General features: G+C 31.8%; 1 protein-coding gene across 1 annotated transcript in view; it reads left to right on the top strand.

The window, feature by feature from the left end:
- The window catches only part of LOC139494525 (uncharacterized), a 163854-nt gene that overhangs the window by 75463 nt on the left and 60563 nt on the right, over positions 1 to 27828 (top strand). The gene's annotated exons all lie outside the window — the stretch shown is intronic.

The raw sequence follows: 27828 nt of genomic DNA, 5'->3' as shown, positions 1-27828 counted from the left end.
AGGGTTCTTGTATAACTCATTCTGTTATGTTTTAATTATATTTTTTTTCTGGTTGTTTTTTGCATTCATATAAATTCCGTGTCTGTATAGATTCTATTTTTTAGAGGTAAGATTTACAACGACATTGATTGCTCAGGAACTAACCTATCACCAATAAACTCGCTATCTGTTTCTCCTTTTTTTAAATGTGTATTAAGACTATTACATTTTTAAAATGTATAAAATGTGAAAATGGCTTTTTCAAAAAACAAAACATTCCAGCTTTAAATAAAACGAATAGAAAATTGACTATGACGCGAATTTATATATTGTAATCTTATCTTGTCAAATGTCTTCATTTTTATTTATTTCTTTATTGTTCAGCGTGAATTCATTAGACATATGTAGACTACATGCTTTTAACCTGGAAGTCTATTATGATTACTAATGTCGTATGACCAACAAACTTGTTAGAGACAGTTTCACTGTCCTTAACCTCAGCTAATGATTACATGTTCAGATATAAACCAAGATAAACTATTATTAATATAAAAAAAATAAGTATATATGAACCCTGCAAATGGAACATGTACCTCTTAGACAATAAACAATTTCAATATGATGTAAACACATGTACTTATATAATTGATTCAACTGTAACGGTAGTAAGTATATAAAACTCAATCTAAAATATTTACAGAAAAAGAATTATTATAACTGAAAATATAATGTCTTTTTTTTTTTTATAGATTTAAATGATTATTAACCTGTTTTCTTTAAAATGAGGAAGGTAGCATATCAGCATGAAAACTAGTATATTTAATAATATTTATTACTTTTGAACAAAGGGTGCTGCTGTTGCCTTTTTTTTTTTTATCAACACCAGACCAGAATATCTGTTTTTTGTGGACAGTTTGAATTTTGAACAAGGTATACTACTGTTGCTTTTATTTAATATTTGTGCTTACAGCGACAACTACCTGCTGCATCGTACGTACTAACTATTTTTACATCAACTTTTTATAAGTTTTTACCAAGACTCATATCATAGAACTAATTGACATGCATTTTTTTAGGTCCTCCAATCCATGTAGGTTGGCAAATTTTGTAATGATCAATTCAACGCATGATCAGCATAACATAGTATATCACTGGATTGAGTTATTTGGTATAGTTGAATGCCTAAAGTTCTTTTCACTGAGCTCAGTTCTGTTCAAGCAAATGCATTCTTTGTAAAATTAAGATTTGTAAACAAACAACCCACATCTGCATATGAAATGAAGGTAAGATAAAACTGTCAGCACCGTGAATTATTCAAGCAGCATCCTCGCAACATACAGGTATGTTGTTAAAATGAGAAATTACTAAAATATGATACCTGCAATAATTTGATAGGTAATTTTGACTTATGTAACCGTCTGTGCTGTCTTCTGAAGAATTCTGAGTTCAAATAGCCATATTTTTTTCAACATAAAACAGGTGAAGTGCTCAGTAAAACATCACCCTTTTCCCAGTTTCTCAGCCTCATACCAAAAATAGTTCATATTTTTCTGACATTGACCTAATATTGTTTTTTTATACCGCAACTTGAATTAAGACATTGATAGCTATTTAAATTGTAACTCAAATTTCAAACTTATTTTCATCCCAAAATGAACCTCTGGCAAATTTTAACATATGCATTTGGTAATCAATAAACATACTATTTGAGATTCTCAGTTTTTATTAGAATAACTTTTTACAAGAAATGCTTCGGACAATATTTGTTTTACATGAAAACATTCAAAGTTATGTACAGGATCATAAACTTTGATAAACAGCAGTGTTATAAGTGTTCCGATTTGTTTGCTTGACATCTTATGGGCACGATTACCAGTTACCTTCATTCATGGATCCATTGTCATATTTTGCTGTTTGAGGAAACAGTGATGAATGTTTTTAAATGAACTAATAGTATCGCCATTTTGTCCATAGATTTCTACTCGATCAGAATTGATTTCCAATTTATGCAACTGAAATCAGCAAATTGAATTGCATTGAAAGGGATTTTAGAAACTAAATATAACATTATGAAACCTTTTTTTTTCATCTTTTGAACGATTTTTTTGGGTCCAAAGTAAGCTTTTTTGTTTCGATTTCTTTATTCGGAACGGTCAGTCTTCTAAATTTTAGGGCGTCATAAGGTAACGGAGTCATATGCCTGCACGCATATCTTCTCAAGACATGGTAAAAGAAAAATTAAATTAGGTTTTCCTAGTCGTGATTGGATAAAACAAAACCAAGTTTTAAAAAAAAAATAAGAATATTTGTATGAAGATAATATTAGTATGCTGTATTTACGTAATGTACCTGTTCTTGCATAAGATGCAAGGTGATGGTAACTAGAAACTGGTGCTCGAACAGTATTTTCAAGTTATATCTTTACATGCAGACACCTATCAGACTTATCACCGGATATGTACTTAAATGATCAACAAGACGGGTGACACATGAAGAACAGGATCTGCTTACTCTTTCGTGACACGTGAGATCGTCCCGTTTGTGCGGGATTTGTGTTTATTATTCTTTAGTTTTTTATATTGGTTTTTTGACATCGCGTTGTTACTTTATTTTTGACTTATGAGTTAGAATGTCCATTTGGTATCTTTCGCCTTTCTTTTCATACAGGTCTTTTAATAATTGAAGACCAATGCCAAAAGGTAAGCTTTAAAAGGGTCTGGTTAAAACAGTTGACAAAGTTCAGAAGAGCCCTCAGATTAGTGTAGTTAAAACCATTTACGAAAAATATGATGAAAACCCCAATCAGACATTGACGTTGTGTGGGTAGAATATTAAGTATATGACGGATTGGACAGGTTTTTAGCAGTAAGCCTCTCCCTGTCCCTATCTCCCTGGTAGAGGTGAACAACGGCAATAAATAAAATATGTGTTACAAAGAATTATATTCCGGAATGACTTTGGATGGTATTCAACTGTAATTCATGATATTTAGAATATATGAAATAATTCATGGATAATTCTTCAATCAATATAAAATGCTCAAGGTACTAATAAGAAATGTTTCAAACTGCGAATAAATAATTAGCAGTAACCTTTCCTTGAAACATAATTCATTCACTTGTAAAATAGTTGAAAATATGCTCATCATTAATATCAGTATTACAATTTTGTATTAAATCTGATTAGAAAGATTTTTTCAACTATTCTTTTTCGAATTGTTTCATATGTTTTCATGCCAAGGCTTTTTCTAGTTTACTAGACGGTATTTGTTTGCTAAATTTTGAAGGTCACACTATGACCAATATATGTTTATGTCCATGACTTTTTGTCTTAAATGACGAAAGGCCTAATAAGCAATCATACCTCTGAGTTATATTTTTATTTAAAGAAAGAGAAAGAACATATCACTGGTGCAAATAAACAAAATACAAATTGGAATTAAAATTGTCAAATTTGCTATGAATAGACAAATGACAAATGGCAAATAAAAAACAATTTCACAAAAAACTATACAAACAACTAAACATTACCAAAATAAGGGTGGACACAGATTCACCAGAAGGTTTAATTTACTTTTTTCTTAGAAAGGGTTCTTGTATAATTCGTTCTGTTATGTTTTAATGATTTTTTTCTGGTAATTTTTGCATTCATATTAATTCCATGTCTGTATAGATTCTTTTTTAGAGGTACGATTTACAACGACATTGATTGCAAAGGAACTAACCTATCACCAATAAACTCGCTTTTTGTTTAAAAAAAATATATCTCCTTTCTTTGAAATGTGTATTAAGACTATTACATTTTTAAACTATATATAATGTGAAAATGACTTTTCATTTATATACTGAACAGACTTAGAATTGTGTTTAGTTATACTGTTTCTATACTGCGGACTTTATGACATCAGTTTGTTAAGCTCGAAAAGATCGTCTGCAGAAAATAAAAAAAATGTCAATGAAAGGTATAACCGAATTTATCAATGAAAATCGAAATACGACGACCAAAGGACCGATAAGTCCACAAAACACGACAAATAAAACCTATAGCGGAACAAATTGACACGAACCAAACTAAAAATGAAGGTGATAGTAGGTGCTCTAGTAGCGTAAGAAAGTCCTACTGCACAGGTGACATCGGTCGTGAAGATCATGCCAAGTACAAATTATATGATAAATCTCATTCGGTAATGCCATAATGCAAAAACTGAAGACAGGATAGTGCATGGGTACGACAATTCAAGAGATAATTGTGTTGTATTTTAAGCTTGGCCTTCGTAAAACGTCGATTTTATTGTCGCAAATTGAGTTTACCAGGGGACGCGTAGCGAATAATATCAAATTTTAAGAAGACCAAGCTTTTTAAAAATACAATACAGTTATTCCCTTTCTAATGCAGAATATTAAAATGAATCCGTTGTAATAATATTCTCGTCTAAAATGACATCAATGAAAAAATTTAATCACAAAAAAAGAACTCCGAAGAAAAAATGCTGCTAAACTGTTGCTTCGTTTTAGTCTCTAAACAATGTTGACGAAATCAAAATTTGAGGCTCAAACTGTGACTTTCTTGTTCATTTTGTGAGAAATTACGAGCTAAAAAAAATCTGAATTAAAAATGTTAGCTTTCTTAGTTTAGGACTAGTTGAACGTGTAATCTTATGCTTCAAAATATTTGTCATCATCTACTGCAAATTATCGTTACAAGCGAATTGCATTGGAATGAAACATAGGCGTTGTCATTTGTGACACAGGTAATCAATTATGGTCGCATAAATCATGATGGCGTCCTTTCAAATTTCAAAGAGATTATTAAACCTCTTTCTGTTAGTTGTTATTCAAGGTTGCATTTCGTGTGCCAAAAAATACGACAGCTCGACGCTTGTGACGTTAAATGTCCAACAATCAGGGATTCGATATATGACGTCATGACATAATGTCCGTTACTTTTACTTTTTTTAAAATACAGCAATGAGGAGAAGCTTGCTTCAATTAAAACATGAACATATGTGTCCCTCCGGCACAGTCAGTTATGACACATGTGTCTATCCGGCTAAAATTTTAACAATAAGATATCGTGTGTGTGCACGTGTGTATGTGTAATTAAAAAGAATAACAATTGTTTGTTTAACAGTGAATTGAAGAATGATTATCTTATTGGTACGATGAAAGTCTAATTGACATACCTTTCTGTTTTTGAAATTTGAAGATGAAAAACCGAAGAGACCACACTGATTGTCAAACTCATAAGTCGAAGACAAACTGGCAACATAACGGTAGTTGAAAGAATAGGGCTTATGATTAGATTGTCAAGACAAGAAGTATATATGTAACCGTAAGGTATAAAAAGCATATTAAGATGATATAATCATTCAGTGCAGGGTAAATTGTTTTTCTATTATCCGATTCTTATTACGGGAAGTTTTAAGCAACTTTCAAACCAGTAAGAGGTTCAGCTAACTATAAACCGGTTTAATACCTTAAGTTTAGGATTTTGATTTTCCCATTTGATAAAGGACTTTCTTTTATTTACTTTTCCTCGGAATTCGGAATTCGGTATTTTATATTATTTTACCTTTGAAATTGCTTTATAACACTATTAAACAAGTTCCATCTTTAAGTGTTAAACACTTTGGGCTACATGCGTGTGTTCGTGCTGCTTGTAGACAGATGTCCGCATTATATGTGTTAATGACAGCCATAAAAGGTATTTCTTCTAGAAAGGCCATGAAATGATTGGATATTACATCTTCACCCCTCCTACACATAGAATTGCTTTACAGGCTTGACATCAGTATAAATGCATGTAGTTCTCATTTTCAAGTCACAACAATATTAAGTCGTATTATTTAACAGGCAAATTGTAAAGGAGAATATGCATTTTAAAAGAAGAAACAAGAAAGACAGATTTGTTTGTAGTGATTTGATAGACGCCATAACTGCACAAAAATACAAACTGGCCAGAATCATCATAGAAGGTGGAGCAGACATAAACTGGAATGTCTCCGGTGTTACTCCCTTGATGGAAGCATGTCTTTTACCACGAAACAACGAACAGAAATATCAGTTGATTTTAATGTTGCTGAAGTATGGAAGTGATTTGGGACTTCGAGACAATCTTGGACTCACTGCACTTCATTATGCTTATTTGGGTGGTTGCCAGAAAGTAATTAAACTATTACAGGAACGGCGTCGACGAAAATCATTGTAACACTGATCTGACTGTAATCATTTCACTGAATGTTCTATAATGTCTTCTGTATTTAGTACCAATGATTCATAAATATTTCAATATTTAATATTGTTATACATAGATTGGAGATATCTAATAGTTCCAGGAAACTAATCTAATCATAGAATACGGAACAGCATATTATTAAAAAAAAATCAAAGACAAAAACGTGATTAAAAAAAGACCCAAAGAAATAGCTTATTCACTGCCGTTGACACTCAGAAATATTTTATAGAATTGTTGGTTCTAATAATGTTAAAATATTTTGATGTTTGTCGTTGTATTTTGTCTTAAATCTTAGTTGCTAAGCTAAATATTTATGAGATGTTTTTGTCTATGCCTCCAAATAGTTCGAAAGCAACGAAAACGTCTGGAAACAGTGGACTTGAAATGAACGTTTGTGTGTAGTTTTTCGTATTTTACAATATAAACATTAAAAGATAAATTACTTTAAGGCTTTTATCTTTTTTCTTTGTTATTACATAAATATGCATGCGTATTCCCAAATACAATGCAATGTGACAATTTATCATACTTTACAAATTACAAACTATAAAACCAAAATGTCATCTAAAATGTTTTTAAATATTAATTTCGATAAACACATTTTGGGATTTTCCAATGGTGTTTGCTGTTAGGTTGCCAAATTTTTACATTGTTTTCATTATTTTTTTTGGTGTTTATAAAGTATTTTTAAATACATAAAAACACAATGAAAAAGAGCATGTATGAACAAAATCAGTATTCAAATAAGTAATAAACACCAATGTACAGGTCAAACTTACTTTTCTTCGATTGGACAAAGACTCATGTCGCAAGGTTGGCTTCAAAGTAGCTCAGTTTCATGACAAGATCCGAAGAAAAAAATATATATATAATAAAAATACCTCAAGATAAATTGAAATAAAACAGAAGTTCATAACTGTCCGACAAAAAACCAATACTCGACAATATGTATCAATGGCACGACCTGAAAGTGTATTTCAAAAGCCAACACCTTTACGTTGTGAATAGTTTAAACAATGATAATTCAACGTATGACGTAAAGCTATTTCATTTTGGTGTATGGACAATGACATTACCCATAATGCTTTTGATTCAGAAAAGGCGAACAGTCATATTCCTGACTTTTTAAAATTGAGAATGGAAATGGGGAATGTGTCAAAGAGACAACAACAATTCGACTAAAGAGCAGAAAACAGTCGAAGGCCCCCAATGGGTCTTCAATACAGCGAGAAAATCCAGCACCGAAGGCATGCCTCAGCTGGCTCCTAAACAAAAATGTGTGCTAGTTCAGTGATAAAGGACGTCATAATAGCCTCCGACATATATGAATGAACTAAAATTACAAATCATGCAAGACTAACAAAGACTAATTGTGTCGGGCTTAAATATATCGTTTGAGATATCAACCATGCCCTGTACCTCTGGCCAATGTAGAAAAACAACCACACAGTAAAACGCACAGTAAACCTATAGGTTCAAAAGATGTCCGAGTCCGATTTCAGAATAAGTAACAAAAGAAACTAAACAAGATGACAATGATACATGAATAATCAAATGACTACTAGCAGTTACAGACATGCCTGCTCCAGATCTCATTTAAATCGACTGACGGATTATGAAAATCAAGGACAATCACTCCCGTTAGGGGTTAAGTATCATACAAACACAAAATATAGGAGAAGAACATACAAACATACTACCTTTGCTAATATTTTCTATCTCATTTAGTGCCGTGTCTGCTTAAACATTTTGTACATAAAGATTTAAAATGACCTCGACTGCTAAGGACCATTTTTTTTATCGTTAATAGACTTCTTTATATTTAAATAAAACATCAGTTTAAAAAAATGTTCTACAAGTTTCTAATTTCTCCTATATATTTATTAAATTGTTACAAGGGCAACGATTTTTATTTCATTGGTATTCATTTCTGCGCTTTAAGCAACAATAAATATTGCTATATAATTAAAGAATTGCATTTCACTAATTATCATCTCTATAAATAAAGAACACCATATAGATTTGACCATCATCCGAGTTTAAGACATCGGGTTTATATGGGGACGAAGTCCCCAATAACAGTAGAAAATTAAAAAATCGGGAAATTTTCATTGTACTAGTGAACTCAAAATCGTTCAATTTTTTTATGTCATGTTTTGAATTCCCGCATCTGCGCAGAAATCTGAAATGTACTTCCTTTTTCCGGTCTCGTGTGCATGAAATTTTGAGTAAAATATATATTTATCAGTCTAGTATAAAATAGAAAGGAACGCAATATCAATTTCATTTTTAATAATTCCTTGATATGAAAAAACGTTACCTAATGATAGCGTTTCTTTTTTTACATTACATATGACATCATAACTTAAATAACGTCACAACTAAAATCCCTAACAACAGAACCAAAATCGGAAACGTTACGGTATTTCCGTTTTGAAATTAAGATATGTTTGAATTAAAAAAAATCATAGACCTCGTCGCCTTTCACAGGTAATGCCTGCCTCATATTATTTAGTCTAGTATTTAAAATGTTAGTAGCCTAATTCAAATTATTTTGATTTATTTTATTTTTGAAACCCAAAATAAATAATAGGTTACAAATACATTCTTGAAATCGAGAACACGTTTGGCCTGAATTGATTCGTCGTTTCGTCAGTCGCTTCCTCTGAATACATTCAATAGGAACTCTATATCTATATCTGTTTCTAATTCGAAAATCATCCCCAGTTATTAGTTGGGTTCGTGTTGTTAAGTCTTTAGATTTCTATATTATGTATTGTGTACCATTATTTGTCTGTTTGTCTTTTTCTTTTTTAGCCATAGCGTTTATTTTTCTATCTATAAATTTGACAGTCCCTTTGGTATCTGTCGCCCCTTTAGAAGGAATATTTGCCGTTTTCGTCTCAATATATAATCTAGAAATATTACGAACTACGAATGAATAATTATTCTTAAAATTTCCTTTAAACATTATTCCTTCATTTGAAAAACGATTATATTTTTTGAAAAAGTAAGAAGGAGAAGCACTTTTACAAATCGAATTAATACCGTCAATTGAAGGTTCAAACGAAAAGTGACAAAATAAATATCGCAAAAAACTACACAAACAACTAAAATGTATATAAGTTATGGGTGAACTGTTATAGAAAAAAGTAAAATCACAAAAATATTGAACTCCGAGGAAAATTCAAAACAAAAAGACCCCAATCGAATGGCAAAATCAAAAGCACAAACACATTACACGAATGGATAACAACTGTCATATTCCCGACTTGGTACAGGCATTTTCCTATGTAGAATTGAAGCTGCTTTTATAGCTAGCTAAACCTCTCACTTGTATGACAGTCGCATTAAATTCGATTATATTGACAACGATGCGTGAACAAAAACAAACAGATCATTCTCTTACGTTTTAATCAACAGATCATTCTCTTACATTTTAATCGATTGTGCAGTTTTTATCAGTACTTTTATTTGCATAAATTCAACCTTTCAAAGATACAATTTTAAAACAATACCGATTGTTCAGGAACGTTCTAGTCGCCAATAAACTCATTTTTTTTTTCATTTTCAGACTTATGAATTTTACAAATACATATAATATGAAAAAGCCTTTTGAAATTCTTATTTCACCTTTATTTTTATTATGATTTTACAATGACGTTATATTTTTGATATCATTGGCATTTATTGCCAGCTCTTCTCCGATAATAAATATTTGCAATATCATAAAAAAATTGACATTTCATTTATTATTTTTAGCAGTAAATTATAAACTTATCACATGTCCTGTGCCAAGTCAAGAAAATGGCAGTAAGTATCTTAAAGTTCGTTTCTCTGTGTGTTAAATAAAGGCAACAGTAGTATACCGCTGTTCAAAACTCATAAATCCAGGGACAAAAAACAAAATCGGGGTAACAAACTAAAACCGAGGGAAACGCATTAAATATAAGAGGAGAACAACGACATAACACCGAAACGTAACACACACAGAAACGGACCAAGTATCAGACAAAACACCACGAGAATAACAAATATAACATGAAAACCAAATACATGAATTTGGGATAGACAAGTACCGTGCAACGTCTGATCTCAATATCTCAAAAATAAGAGAAAACACAAACGACTCAACGTTAAAATGCAACACACACAGAAACGAACAATAATATAACAATGGCCATCTTCCTGACTTGGTACAGGACACTTTTAAAGGGAAATAAAAGTGGTGGGTTGAACCTGGTTTTGTGGCATGCCAAACCTCGCACTTTAATGGCAAAGTTAAATATAACATTGAAATGACAACATAATCTTACAGGACTACAATACAAATAAATAGGAGAACATATTAGACAAAGAAAAACATGATTAATAGATAACAAAAAGCATCATTGTCGTTTGGTTTTTTGTTTCACTTTTGTGTTTCTGTTGGTTCGTTGTTTTCCTCTTATAGGTGATGTGTTATCTCGGTTTTAGTTTGAAGTCTGCATTTGTTTTCTCTCAGTCGGTTTATGTCTTCCGAACAGCGTTATACTACTGTTCTCTTTATTAAAAGTAAGTCTTCTTGAAGGTTTACCAGCATGCCCCAAGGTCGGATTAAACCAGATACAAAATTTTCAGAAAGGCCCCAAGATTGCTTAGTTTTGTCCCATTGTGAGAACCAATTAATACAGTGCCGGTTTGTGATTGGGATATTTTAGTACGTGGTGTATGTTTTAAGCTCTTAGTCTCGCCCTGACTTACATTAGTGGTGAACATTTTTCTGGAATAATTTAAAAATATTAGTTGATAAAAATTAGAAATGTTTGCCAAAAAATAATTATCAGTAAGCTTTTCTTTAAGCATCATTTCTTCATTTGAAAGATAATTGTTTAAACAGTTAATTTCTGATAAAAAAAAAAAAAAAAAACTTTTTTATTTTTTATTCTAGTAATTTACTTTAAATACATTTTGCTAGTTAGAGGAATAAACATGCAACGTTTAATATGTTGCATAAACAAAGCCGTGGGTGTTCTGTTTAGAATTGTGCAACATTTTGTTAAGCCAGGGCATTTTCAGGTTTACTAAACGGTATGTATTTGCTCTTTATTGAAAGCCTTACGATAACCCCATGGTTGTTTACATCTCGTTCATTTGCTTTTGTTAAATATTTTTCTCATTATCAGACATACTACCTATATTTCTTTTTCTCTGATAGAAAGAGAGAGAAGCACTGGTGCAATTGCAGGATAAAACAAAGTGACAAAAGTAAAAACTATGTTCACAAAAACTATTCAATCAAATGAAAATTACTAAAATAAAAGATGAACTCATGTGTACCAGAATGGTAATTTGAATTTTGTTTATCATTGTTATATTTGCATAGACTCAACCTTTCATAGATACAGATTTAGAACGACCCCGATTGCTCAGAAACTTTCTTATCACTAGTAAACTCATGTTTCGTTTTCAACCATACCAATTCTTTAGAATATTTGATAAAACAAATAAATTTTATATAAAGTGAAAATGCCTTTCGAATATGTTTATTTCCTCTATATTTTCATTAAGATTTCATTTTGATATCATAGGTATTTATTGCCAGCTGTTTAACTAACAATACATGTTGCTATATATCATGAAAAAAAATGACATTTCGTTTATTTTTAATTATTTAAATGATAAACTCATCATAGATAACATTTTTGAAATGTGTAAGCCAGATACGCGTCTCGACTTCAATAAGTTCATAAATGACGCTTGAAATTTTTTTTGATAAGGCTAAATAAAGTTCGAATGTTTTGTCATATTCAACTATGGTAATATATTCCTGTGGTTAAAAATCCATAGTTTTCGATAATTTTAAAAATGCCTTGCAAAAACACAGTTGCCTTAGGTTGGTTCTTCATTTTCGATAGTTTCTATAAATCGCTTCTTCTGAAGACATTTCAAAAGGAAGATTGTTTCTAAATAGAATTTTCAACATGATTGCAAATCAGCATGTCTTTTTATTTTTGTATATTTGTTTCGCAAAATTTTTCATTCGTAAGTATGAATATTGATCATGTTCTTCCTATTTCATTCATTATTGCATCTAGGAACGCAATTTTGAGTTGATATTTTAACCTTTTGTTGATTTCTTTTCATATCATAAACTGAATTAGAACTGTGTTTAAATATATTGTGTCGATAATGCGAAGGACTTAACAGCATTTGATTGCTTTGCCCGAAAACATCCTATGAAGAAAATAAAAAGAGTTAGAAAACAAAGTCGAAATAAAAAACCAAAAATACCATGGAAAACGACGAAACGACGAAAAGATCCATGTAAACGTTAGGTATGATAAACGTATGTTTTCATCAGCATTCAGTATAACGTAAATCTTTTTTTTTATTTCCTACGTCTTATAAACACTTTTATAGAAATATTATCTATGAGTGTACAACGCTTGTAAGCAGACGTCCTCATTGTATGTGTTAGTAACAGCCATAAAAGGTGCTACATCTAGAAAACCAAAGAAAGATAGGGATATTACATCTTAGCCACCTACACATAAAATTGCTTTATAGTCTAGGCATTAGTATAAATACAAGTAGCAACGGGTCTAAGTCGTAACACTTAAGAAGCGAATTATAAGAGGAAAATATGAAATTTTAAAGAAAAATGAAGAAAGACAGATTTATTTGTAGGGATTTGATAGACGCCATAACTGCGAAAAAATACAAACTGGCCAGAATTATCATAGAAGGTGGAGCAGACATAAACTGGAATGTCGACGGTGTTACTCCCTTGATGGAAGCATGCCTTTTGCCACGAAACAGCGAACAGAAATATCAGTTGATTTTAATGCTGCTGACATATGGAAGTAAATTGGGACTTCGAGACAACCTTGGCCTCACTGCCCTCCACTATGCTTACATGGGTGGTTGCCAGAAAGTAATTAAACTATTACAGGAACGGCGTCGACAAAAATCATTGTAACTTTGATCTGACTGCAATTATTTCACTGAATGTTTTATAATGTCTTCTGTATTTAGTAACATTGGTTCATATATATTTCAATATCTTTTATTTTTATAAATAAATTCAAGATATATTGTTTCAATGAATCTCATCTGATCACAGAATACTGAACAGCACATTATTAAAACAAACCAAAGACATAGCTCATTCACTGTCGTTGACATTCAGAATGATATTTTTTATAGAAATGTTTGTTTTAGGCATGTTAAGGGGTTCGCGGGTCTAAATCATTTATATAGGATTTCTCTATATTTTTCTATAAATGAACTTTATCTTATAGTTAATAGAAAATTAAAATAAAAAAGTGGGGTCACCGTTCATTTGCGCTCACAATCTGCCTTCGAAAGAAGCATACATTTTTTGTAAAGGTGTTTTTTTTCTGTTGAAGTAATAGGAGAAATAAAGGTAATATCGAAATAAAAAAAAGAAATTTATTACAGAAATCACTAAAATTTTACAATAATTTAGTTTTAGTACAGCTTATATGGAAATTATATTAAAAAAGATAGGTCACCGATGAGTTGAAAAAGATATTTCAATTTTAGAGCCAAAAAATGGCATTTTTCCACCAAAGGGAGATAATTTGGAACTTTTTCAATGATGTATACATTTTGAAAGTCATCTGGGGCCAACACGAATTGATTGTTTTGAATTATTTATGTACCATATGATAAAGTAACAACCACAAAAGGAAATAAATAAAATTTGTAATGAAAAACAAATGTTTGATTTTTTTCTGAAATTTTTATACCCTCGAGCCTCCTTAAGATATTTTGATGTGTGTCCTTGTATTTTGTGCCATTTTTGCCATGCTAAATATTTATGCAATGTGTTTCGTCTATGCATCAAAATATTTTTGAAAGGAAAAAAGGAAACGTTTAGAATTCCTTATTTCTTATTTTACAATATTAATATTAAAAGTTTAGTTACTTTAAAATATCTGTCTTTATTCTTTTGTATATAATATATGTTTTTGCATTGTCAAATAATAAGCAATGTGACAATTTGTTATAGATTGAAAACTTACAAACTGAAACTACAGTGTCATTTCAAATGCAGATATTAATTTCGATCAACACATGATATTGGGATTTTTCGATGGTGTTACGTGTTATCTAAAGTAAACATAATTTTCTGCCAAAATTATGTGTTTATGCTAAATATATTTAAAAAAAAATAGACTAGAAAAAAAGAGTTTCTCGGAAAAACAATCATCCTTTAAATAAGTAATTATACCGATGGACATATTAAAACTAGTTTTCATTAATGAGAAAATACTCATGTCGTAAGGTTAACTTTTCCATGGCTCGGTAAGGATATGTCAAGATATGAAGAAAAATTGCAAAAACAAAACTACCGAACTCTTAGGTGAATCCAAAAAGGTTGAGTCAATATTGTCTGACAAAACCGAACGACTGACTTTTTATCGATATATCAATCAACAGAACAACTGTAACGCAATATTCATATTTCTTAAGAAAATGGTGTATGCAACCTGGTTGGTTAGCTTGATAAATATATTACTTGCAAAACAGTTGCATATACTTCGAATAGTTTGACCCACCAATAGAGATATTGGTTAACGTGACAATAATTGGGATTCAACAGCCAATATTGTTAGAAGTTCGGAAATTCACCAGTTTTTTTTTATTTAAGACAACTCTGTTAAAGAATAGCTTTGAACTGTTGGTTTTTGGGTGAGATATGATATAAATCGAGATACTTTCTAGAAAATCATATAAAATTATATATCTGTTACCGTGCTTGTCTTCAAGAAAAATAAGGTTCAAAGACAATAACAATCAAAACCAAGGAGTAAACAAAGACTCACAAAACCAAGGACATTTACATCAACAGTTATAATTAATAATTAAGAAACAACACGAACTCCCCTTAAGACCGGGAGTGAAATCAGGTGCTCCAGAAGGGTAATTATTTCCTGCACCGTATACGGCACCCGTCGTGTTATTTCTTTGTTCCGTTTGGTAATGATGGAAAGTTATATGACTGAGGAAGAATATCAGATATGATTTCCTACACACTTTTGTCATAATGGCCAATCAGCTCATGATGGCGACCGTGACCTTAATTTTATTGATTCATAGCCCTGTCTTAGCAACTTTTGAGAAAGCAGTATTCCTCGTTCAACAAAATCAACGTAATTTGACGTTTCACAAATGATATCGGATATGTTCCTTACGTCGTAACTACAATTCCCTTCCCTTTCATGAATGTGACCTACCGAATTAGACTATTTACCGGATTTGTTATCACATAAGCACCACGACGGGTGCCACACGTGGAGCATGATCTGCTTACCCTTCCGGAGCACCTGAGATCACCCCTAGTTTTTTGGTTGGGTTCGTGTTGTTTATTCTTTAGTTTTCTATGTTGTGTCGTGTGTGCTGCTGTTTAATTGTCCTTTTTTTAGCCATGGCGTTGTCAGTTTGTTTTAGATTTATGAGTTTGACTGTCCCTTTGGTATCTTTCGTCCCTCTTTTGAGCTAGCTCTAGAGTAACGTATCAATTGAGACATATATACTCCATATGCTGGTGCCGCCGGTATGTTGCAACACAAAAATGGAAAGTTGACTATAGGAAAATTAAAATCATCGCATTTGTCATAAATTTTGGTATTCAACCTACCATCAGTAGTCATTTCAAGAAAAAGGTCTAAATATGAAGCAGACTTATCTGTGTCGGTTGTATCTTTAATTTCAAGTTCACTTGGATATATTAAATGTAAGTGATCACTGACTCTATTATTATTAAAAGACAGTCCATCATCAAAATTTGGAATGTCCTTTATCAAATGGCAAAATTAAAAGCTCAAACAAATCAAACAAATGAAGTTACTTCAGTTTTATCATTTGGAGTCAGCATTGAAACTGCTCGCTTAGTCTAAAGGTGGGTTTTTTAACGCTGTGTTTTGTGTTCTGTTGTTCTTTCGTCGTTTTGAGATATTTGTTTTGCCATGGCAATGGCATTCTATTTTTAACTTTGATTTTGAATATCCCTTTTCAGTTTTTTTGTTGCACTTGAGTGGGGTTTTTTTTGTATCGTTGTTTCCTCTTATAGTTGATGAATTTCCCTCGATTTGAGTTTGTAACCCGGATTTGTTTTCTCTCAATCGAGTTATAACTAATGACCAGCGGTATACCACTGTTGCCTTTATATATCTGTTGTCTCTCTTATAAGCAGCAAACATTTTAGAAAAATCACGCTAAGTAATAATTGCCCTTGGACATTGTATCAATTAGGAGAGATATACTCAGGAAAAAACAGTACTATTACATTTTCCAAGCATAAGGTTGGCCTTTTGTTGCACTAAACACTGTTGACAAGCGGATGATGTTTTACAGGCACATTGCAAATGTTTATAACCAATCTACGACTGAGTAATGTGAGCCACATCTATGTAAAAGCTAAGAAATTAAGAGGAAAATATCTTATTGGAATCGTGGTAACTTCAATTACCATCATCCGCTTGCCAACAGTAACTAAAAGGGAATCATAGATTGCTTGGACTCATATTTGATAGTTTTCACATCTGATTTTCATCTTCCCTATTCAACATCTTTGTTTTATTGTTCATTAAATGAATATTAATGATATGGAGAGGTATTGTCGTGAAGTATTTGCATACCTTCCAATATTTTAGCGAACCAAGTCAGGAATATAACAGTTGTTTCCCATTCGATTATCGTTTTTGAGCTTCTGGGTTTGCCATTTTGAATTTTCCTTACAGCTTGAAATATTTGTTGATTTTTCATGGTTGTATTTTTTGCAGCAATAAATTGAATCACATTTACAATCATGAAGGTAAAAACTCGTCCAAAGCGCGTTATCGGATTTTACTGCATCGGGAACGCTCAATCACTTATTACAATTTTTTGGAATGCCAAGAATGTTATATTAATGGAATGTGGGATTTATTCACTGTGTTGAAGACCCGTTGTTGGCCTTCGACTGTTGTATGCCCCTTGGTTGAGTTGTTGTATCTCTGACATATTCCCCATTTCCATTCTCAATTTCATAGTCAGCTGTGTGACCAAAGGAGACTGTAAAAAAACCAGACAACACATAAAAGGTCACCTTTTGTTGAAGAAAATGCAACATCTGTTTATTAATGTTTCCTTAATTCATTACGGGATTATCAGATCAGTACCATAGCAGTAAGTCCTGAGCTGATACATTTATACCAACATTGTTTTCAAATAGACGACCTACTTATTTAGTAGAAAAAACGTCATCCAAAGGATAAAATTAAAAAAAGAACAGAAAGGGATTAACATATTGAATGATACATTATGAAGCTTTAAAAGATTAGCAAAAAGTTTGCTTATGCCGATATAAAATGGGACACACCACCCTAGAGAAAACAACCACAAAACAAACAAACAAACACACAAAATAAAACAAAATGTGTGTGCCTTAAAGGTTATCAACTTTTTATCTTACTCTTACGAATACCAAATCATTCTTTCATATAATGATTCAAGCAAACGTATTATTTGCCCTTATCATTTTTAAATTTTCAACAAAGGAAATATTTATTTAATTTGCTTGGTATTAATTTACTTATTAATACGTCATATTTTGTTACATAATTGACATTTAATTCATCATCATTTCTATAAATGAAGCATGACAAACATCACTGACCTTGGATATTAAATGAAGACATCCACCGCATATGTATTTTAAACTCATTTTAATATTTCTATAAAATCAAATCAAATATTTGCCTTAATCATTTTGAAAATTTCAACATAGGACATCTATTTTAATTTGTTTGGTACTAATTTTAATGATCTTAACCACTTACATACGTAATATTTCGTTATAAAATTGACATTTCATTTATCATTATTCTATACATGAAAGCAGGCCATACAGAACTGACCTATATACTAGCTAAGAACAACAATTACATTCTAGTTCACGTTTGTTATAGCTTTTTGAAGGTGAAGCATATTTTTCACTTTCGTTTTATATAATAATCAAAAATGTAAACCAGGTTCCAAATATATACATGAACAAGAAGTAATTGTAACAGGATGCTGTTACGAAGTCTCCCAAACAAAGCTCCCATAACTCGCCATTTATTTGGTTCAATATTCATTTGATTTTTGTCCCACTCAAGAATATATATGGCTTAGGGGTGGGGATCTCCACCATTAACAAGTATTCAAACAGGAGGGGTGGTGGTGACCCCCAGAGACTATACCTACATTTCATTTGATTTGTTTTATTGTCCCATACAAGAATATATATGGTTTAGGGGTGGGGATTTTGACCGTTTACAAGTTTTTAAACAAGAGTGGATGGGATGACCCCCTTGGGACTTCCCTTTTATTTCATTTCATTTGTTTTATTGTCCCCTACAAGAATATAATATGGCTTTGGTTTGGAGATCTGGACCATTTACAAGATAATAGCACATTCTCAAATTGAACAGGGTGGGGGTGACCCCCAGGAATTTCCCTTTAATTTCATTTGATTAGTTTTATTGTCCCATACAAGAATATATATGGTTTAGGGGTGGGGATATTGACAGGACAGTTAACAAGAAGAAGAAGAAGAGGAAGAATAATAAAAAATAATAAGAACGGAGCAAAAACAATAAGTCTCCAAACTTTGTTTGAGAGACTTAACTAGAAAATATTATGTAGATAAAAGTCTGAAGTGGTGCAGCTTTTTCAATATTTGTTCAGCCGGCTACTTCCAATATATGAGGACGTTTTTGTAATGTTATGTTGTCCTTTTGATGTTATATTCAACATTGCCATTAAAGCAAGAGGTTTGGCATGTCACAAAACTAGGTTTTTCTTTAAAAAAATGTCCTGTACCAAGTCAGGAATATGACCATTGTTATGTTATAGTTCGTTTCTGTGTGTGTTACATTTTAACGTTGTGGTTATGTTGTGTCGTTTGTTTCCTCTTATATTGAGTGTGAATTCACATTACTATAAGACGTGTCACGGTACTTTTCTATCCAAAATTCATGTATTTAGTTTTGATGTTATACTTGTTATTCTCATCGGATTTTGTCTAATGCTTAGTTCGTTGCTATAAAAAAAAATTTTTTTTGTTCAATCATTAATGAAAGGGAAATAGTGAATTAATATAATTCGCATATAGAAAACTATTTGGTTCAATTTTGTCAAAATAAGGTCAGAACATCAACATTGAAAGAAAAACATGTTAAATCATTTTATTGGCTGAATCGATCCACAAAACCTAATTCTTATAGAACTAAAAACGATGATTAAAATATATTTTAACCTATAACATGAAATCAAAGAGACCTAGAAAAATCCAACTTCACGAGTTTGCAATCTAATTTAACCTATAACATGAAATCAAACAGACCTAGAAATATCCTACTACACGAGTTTGCAATCTTATTTTAACCTATAACATGAAATCAAACAGACCTAGAAAAATCCAATTACACGAGTTTGCAATTTATTTTGATCTATGTTTATTTTCATATTTCATATTATTTCGTGGGAACCAATTTTTGTGGATCAAGGAAAATTTGTATTTTCGTGAATATTTGATTTTGTGATTTCATATTATTTCGTGGGAACCAATTTTTGTGGATCAAGGAAAATTTGTATTTTCGTGAATATTTGATTTTGTGGTTTTTCCAAAGTCTGCATACATTCTTATGGAAAATGTGTAATTTGTTGGACATTGGAATTCTTGGCTGACGGGTAACCACGAAATTCATAAAAATTGATACACAACGAAAATTCATTAATCCACAGTAAATATTTAAGTCGACTGATCTCTTATGTGTGTACCTTAGCTACATTAACGCAAGCAAGTTACCTGCACCAGATACATCTTCAGTGATGAGCAGTGCCAAAATATTGGAAAATCCTAAAGGCTTTACAAACGTCGAAGAGCTGATATACTAAACTAGAGACTCTAAAGAGCCTGTGTTGCTCACCGTCTATGTGCATATTAAACAAAGGACACAGATGTATTATTACAGCATAGAGGGATGACCGAAATAACACCGTCTATTAGTAATTGTATTTCATAAATGTAACAGTTGTGTCAATGATATTAGAGACTGATATATCCAATCAGCACTATATATATGGCCTAGATATTATTTATATATGTTAAAAGAGAGAAAGTTTCCAAATACTATATAAAACGTGGGAGTTAACATGTCTTTGTATTTTGTTTTAGATATTCTTATTGGGTGTTAAATACTAATTTGGGATACATATTGATTGAATAATTAATTGGTGTTTAAAGCCACTTTCTGCACTTTTGTGCTATTTCATGGCACGGAAGTAACCACCGACTTTAGGTAGGAAACCATATGAATTATCATTGATATTGTCATCATAATAAATTGACTCTTTACAAAACTTTGAACTCTTTGAAATAGTATGAATGATGCACCTCTGTAAAAAGTAAAATCACAAAATTACTGAACTTAGAGGAAGATCAATTGGGAAAGTCCATAATCACATGGCAAAATCAAATAACAAAACGCATCAAAAACGAATGGACAAAAACTGTCATATTCCTTACCTTACCTGTATTTGAAAAAACCTTTTGATCCCTAATACTCTTAAAATTTATACTTTATTTTGTCTTTTAACTTTTTTGTGTTGAGCGTTAGTGATGAGTATTTTATAGATGAGCCATGCGTCCGTCGAACAAAATAATAAGTCTAGTAGTTTTGATGATTATATTTTCATTTAATAACGCTTTCTATAAATTGTTCGATTCTTATTTTAGTTTATTAAACGCTATTTGACGTTGATATTTGGAATTTTGTGTTGATTCTTATTTATATCCTAAACAGATTCAGATTTAAATTACATTGTGTTAAAAAACTTCTTGCTGATGGAAAAAACATTATGATATCAACTTATTCAGCCAAAAAGAGTTTTCTGTAGCAAATACTTGGAGGACAGAAAAATGACGATAACATTGAATTTATTCAAAAAGCGACGAAAGTTCAAACAGCCGTCTAAATAAAACTGCACTGAAAACAAAGTACTGAACAATCAACCCTCTCAAAAAAACTAGGATGTTCTCAAGTGCACAAAATTCGCTATCAAATCCTAGAATGTTCTCAAGAGCACAAAATTCGCTATCAAATCCTCCTCCTCATGTGGTATCATGGCCAACGTGTGGTTAATGCCAAGTCCAATGCCGTGAAAAGACTCATTTTGATGATGTCATAATAATAACAAGAGTGTACACGCTGAAATGTCTGGCTTCCTTTACTAATCATTGATATTATGCTGATAGTCTTGAATATAAAGCTTTATTACAAATGTCACATAAACTTAACATTATCCAAGAAAACTAAACATTGACCAATGAACCATGAAAACGAGGTCAAGGTCAGATGAACCATGCTAGGCAGACATGTACAGCTAACAATTCTGCCATATATAAAACAAATATAGTTGACCTATTGTTTATAGTTTAAGAAAAACAGACCAAAACACAAAATCTTAACAATGAGCAATGAACCGTGAAAATAAGGTCAAGGTCAAATAAAACCTGCGCGACTGACATAAAGATCATAAAATATTTGCATACAACAAATATAGTTGACTTATTGCATATAGTACTTAGTATAAGAAAAAAATACCAAAATTCAAAAACTTAATTTTGACCACTGATTACCATGAAAATAAGGTCAAGGTCAGATGACACCTGCCAGATACATGTACACCTTACAATCATTCAATACATTAACTGCAGTAGACCTATTGCATTCAGCATTGCATACAGTATAAGAAAAATAGACCAAAACACAAAAACTTAACTATAACCACTGAACCATGAAAATGAGGTCAAGGTCAGAAAACAACTGCCAGTTGAACGTGTACATTTTACATTCCTTCTATATACTAAATATACTAGACCTATTGCTTATAGTATCTGAGATATAGACTAAACCACCAAAACTTAACCTTGTTCTTTGATCCTTGAAATGAGGTCGAGGTCAAATGAAAAAATGTGTGACTGGTATGAGGACCTTACAAGGTACGCACATACCAAATATACTTTATCCTATAACTCATAATAAGATAGAAATTCACATTACAAAAAATCGTAACCTTTTTTCAAGTAGTCACCGAACCATGAAAATGAGATCAAAGACTATGCACATGTGACAGTCCGAAATTTCGTAACATGAGGCATATATATATAAAGTATGAAGCATCCAAGTCTACCACCTTCTAAAATATAAAGCTTTTAAGAAGTGAGCTAACATCGCCGCCACCGTAGCCGCAGCCGGATCAATATCCCTTTGTCGAGCTTTCTGCGACAAAACTCGCAGGCTCGACAAACAGAGGACGGGATTGTTGCTATGACTACATATCTGTAGTGACACAGATATTTCATAACATTCAACCAAATTGTGATGACGTCCGTTAAACGTTTGAACGTGTACCTTAAATTTTACCATAATTAACCCTAGTTTTAATAGATTCTTGATGAGCAACAACCCACTGTCAATGTCATGATTAGAAGTGCAAGCTTTATCGTAGTTTCTGAGGGATCTGAAATACTGATGGTCGTAACACTCCTGCTACTAGTATAATGTCAACGAACTTGTTGACTTTGTAGCCTGTATTACTGGCATTAAAGAGTGTTATGTGTTTATATTAAAACAGCAGGGATGTTAAAAGTATCGTATATACATGTATTATAACTTTCATATTTCGACAATGAGCAGTAATAAAAAACAAAACAGAAAATGGTGCATTTTTGATGAGACAATTACTTGAAGACACACATAACAATTACACAAAAAGAACACACATAAAAGACATCTTCAGGTAATGTCCGTTTTTAAAAGATAGATAAGTAATCATAGAATGTCAAGCTCTTGATTGTCAGTGGCAACGACACCTATACAAGATCGATTTGAAATAACACTAAATTTTTATGTCATATATTTTAACAAGATGTATCTGACTAGTAATCATATCATTCTGAAACATTGACCACATTCAGTCATCTGTTGAATAAAACAAATGCAATAAATCAGTATGTGTTCCTTATTTGATATTTTCTACATTTCAGTTTTAAAAAATCCAATTGATACTAAAAGCTTAAGCTAAAGTAGTATTTGTCCTAAAACAATATATAATGGGGAAACTTCGAAGCAATATAACCTTTTTTTAAAGTTCAATACATTTTGTTCTTATGAATTTGAATACATGAGGATGTTTATGACCTAAAATCTTCATCTTGTCCACAGAAGTTCTATAATTGCAAATTTTTTATTGGATTAAAAGTTTCTCTGTTGAGTAGAATGTTCACATATAATTTTCAAATAAAAGTTGTATTTACATTTTTTAAATATCACAAATCATCTATATTTAGTATTCACAAGCATGTTAAACAAAGAAAAACTTTTTCTAGATTATCCCTTCATCCGTATCGCTCACACTCAAACATATAAAATCCAAGACTGAACCTATTTTAATACGTCAGGATCTTTTAAACCAAAATGGGACATAAAAAGAGGCAAATTTATATGACGTCAACGTTGTTTGAGAAGTTGTAACCTTATTCTCTTAATTATAAGTAAGGTTCCATTTAAAATTGCTATAAATAATGTCCACATACTGACTTTTAACTAAGAGATATAAGATATCATTGGACACCCTTAACTTTTTAGCCAAAAAGACACCGTTTGGTCTGTTTTCTGCGATATCCATTTGAGGGGCTCGGAACTTGTACATCCCGTCAATATGTTGTTTGTATTATCTTTCATTTTTGTTGGTGTGTTTTGTACGTGTGACTTTTTTGTGTTTCTTTGGTACATATGGCGTGTCTCTGTACTTTCCCGCCATTATGTTATTCTTCTATTATAATGCCATTATGTTATTGTTCTATTATAATTTTGAAAATACTTTGAACGAAAGAATTAGTTTACTCGCGAAGTAGAATTAACCATATGTGGATTCTTAAAAATTCTAAATAACTTCTGGATGATTTTAAATCTCGGTTTTTTTCAGAAATTGGTTGAACAAAACTTTGGATTTTTTACCTTTTACCCTGTATACCACCATTGCCCATGTGAAATCATGATTTGGAAAAAACTTTGAACGACAAAATTATTTTATATTTCGTCCTGTGTGACGTTTACATTATGACGTCAAACACGCGACATAGCACTAGAGTTGATGTGAATGCAGTCACAGGACTTCAAATATTGCAATCCTTTATGACTGCTGTACCCCTATTTTGACAATTTTATCTAGTATGCGTGTTTTGATCACGCATCGTTGTAAATATAATGGAATTTGATGCGACTGTCATACAAGTGAGAGGTTTAGCGCTATAAAACCAAATTCAATCTACCATTTTCTACATTTGAAAATGCCTGTACCAAGTCAGGAATATGACAGTTGTTGTCCATTCGTTTAATGTGTTTTATCATTTCCGTTTTGAATTTTCCTCGGAGTTCAGTATTTTTGTGATTTTACTTTTTCTAATATAATTGCAAAAAAAAAACGAAAGACAACGAAAACAAAACCAAGTCCACAAAACATTGAAAAAAGAAAAGGAGCTGGGTAACATGAACCCCACCAAACTTACAGGGTAATCCCAGGTGATCACGAAGGGTATGCAGACGCTGTTCTACTAGCGTGTATCTGATGTTTACTAACAATTTCGGTGATGTTATATTTGAACAAAAGAGTTACAACAATTGGAATGTATCCATGGTTATATGTGGCACATATATTTCATGACAGTCTACTCACTCGTGATTCTGTTCGTAAAACTTTCAAATGGATGAGTTCAACTTTACCACTTGGAACCCTTGGTTCAATAGCTTTATAGCAAGCTGCAACCTTCAAGATAAGCACAATAGATAAGAAACGGAAGCTCTAGAATATCAGATCAACTTAGTGATGTAAACTCCATGTGTATGCGGTGCTGAATGCTGCTACATAGAAATGGAAAGTTCACAATTTGGAATCTAACATCACCCCTTTTGTCGTAAAGTTTTGTTCTAATCCGATACTGATTTCCAGATCAAAGATGCAAGTCACAATATAAGCCAGATTTTACTTTATATTTGGTATCCTATACTACAAGTTCAATTGAAGATTACATTTTCTAGTTATTATAGTTATCAAAGGTACCAGGATTATAATTTAGTACGCCAGACGCGCGTTTCGTCTACATAAGACTCATCAGTGACGCTCATATTAAAATATTATTAAAGCCAAACAAGTACTAAGTGTAAGAGCTTTGAGGATCAAAAATTCCCAAACGTTGTGCCAAAAACGTCTTAGGTAATCTATGCCTGAGATAAGAAAATCCTTAGTTTTTCGAAAAATTCCAAGTTTTGTAAACAGGAAATTTATAAAAAATAACCACATTATTGATATTCATGTCAACACCGAAGTATTGACTACTGGGCTGGTGATACCCTCGGGGACGAAACGTCCACCAGCAGTGGCATCGACCCAGTGGTGTAAATAGTTATCAAAGGTACCAGGATTATACTTTAGTACGCCAGACGCGCGTTTCGTCTACATAAGACTCATCAGTGACGCTCATATCAAAATAGTAATAAAGCCAAACAAGTACAAAGTTGAAGAGCAGTGGGGATCCAAAATTCCAAAAAGTTGTGCCAAATACGGCTAAGGTAATCTATGCCTGGGATAAGAAAATCCTTAGTTTTTGGAAAAATTCAAAGTTTTGTAAACAGGAAATTTATAAAAAAAAAAAGACCACATTATTGATATTCATGTCAACACCGAAGTGTTGACTACTGGGCTGATGATACCATCGGGAACGAAATGTCCGCCAGCAGTGGCATCGACCCATATTAGACATGTATTAGACATATATTAGACATGTATTTTTCAATACTCGCTGTAATATTCTTGGTCTATATGCCATTTTGTGCTAATTTGCTATATATTTAGGTCTTTCCACTTTTCGTGGAAAGACCTTTTGTTTTTCTTCTGATTATTTTAAAAAAGATTTTAAAAGATTTTAGCAAACTGTTTTCACCAAATTGTTCGTCTACTCTTGAGAATGATTTGGTGTATTTTGACTTGATTGATCGGAAGACATCTTATGGGAGTTATTTCCCTTTGAAAATTTAAGATAGCCGATTTGTTGGATAAATTCATACGTTATAAGTCGTAAAGGCCTACAGTCTTTTGATATGAAATCCTTGGTCCATTTGAAGGAAATTAAGGTCAAGGTCAAAGGTCAAGGTCATGTTCTAAATTTTAAATTTTGCTTGTTATCGTTATTCCACAGAAACTGTGACAGTAAATGATATGATGTGTTTGCCAAATAACTGCTTACAATAAGGCGCAACTTCAACCTATTTCAGTCAAAGTGTTTTGGTTAATCCTTATAGGAGTTTTCTCCCCTTATGTATTTCAAATCAGTATTTCTCCACAACCATACAAGTGACTGACCTCCGGTCTTCCGTTTTGAGTTCACTGACCTATGACCTTGAAATTGAGATCAAGGTCAAAGGTCAAGGTCATGTTATAAATTTTTGAATTTTGCTTGTTATCGTTATTCAAACGAAACTGTTACAGTTAATGATATGATTTGTTTGCCAAATTACTGTTTACAAAAAGGTGCAACTTCAACCTATTTCAGTCGAAGTGTTTTGGTTAACCCTTATAGGATTTTTCTCCCCTTATGTATTTGAAATCAGTATTTCTCCACAACCATACAAATGATTGACCTGGGGTCTTTTGATTTGAGATCACTGACCTATGACCTTGAAATTGAGGTCAAGGTCAAAGGTCAATTTTTTTTTACCTTTGCTAAAAATTATTTTCTGTTCATACTTAAACAATTAGGTCTTCTGCATATACCTATTAATCTTATTTTTTTATATCAATTCGAAGAACCAAATTACATCAACAAGGAGTGACATTTTCTGACATCGTTTTTTAAATTTCATTCTTATTATCGAGGTGGAAAGACCTTCAATTGTTCTCTGAAGAATTGGTTTTTAATTGTATGTGTTTTAGTGCTTAAGATTATAACACAATGTTGACTGCTGTATTTTTGACATTTTTACATATTATGTCTGTTTGTTTTGTTCACGCATTGTTGTCAATATAATGGAATTTGATGCGACTGTCATATTCAAAATACAAGTGAGAGGTTTAGCTAGCTATAAAATCAGGTTTTAATCCGCTTTTTTCTATTCAAGAAAACGCCTGTTCCAAGTAAAAAATATAACAGTTGTTATCATTTCGTTTGATGTGTTTGAGCTTTTGATTTTGCCATTTGATTAGGGACTTTTCGTTTTGAATTTTCCTCGGAGTTTTTTGTGATTTTACTTTTTGCATGTCTATGGGGAATTAAATTTTCGGTATATTGTAATACTGTCGATTTTGATATATCTTAACACTAATTCTGATGTATGAATCAAAGTACCATACTAAAGACACGCATTGCTTTCCGAGTCTATGACATAAAATAGATTTAATCTATTTTTAGTAAATGCATTCCTCCCATTTTTTTTTAAATCTATGTTTCAGTATAAATAATAAAACTTTTGCTTTATTTATGGAGACGTTGAAAATGTTATGACAAATTCTTTATAGAAG

Source organism: Mytilus edulis, chromosome 1 (assembly GCF_963676685.1).
Source record: "Mytilus edulis chromosome 1, xbMytEdul2.2, whole genome shotgun sequence".
NCBI classification, from domain to species: domain Eukaryota; kingdom Metazoa; phylum Mollusca; class Bivalvia; order Mytilida; family Mytilidae; genus Mytilus; species Mytilus edulis.
Note: the sequence above shows the minus strand (reverse complement) of the source record. Positions and strands in the feature narration are given on the sequence as shown.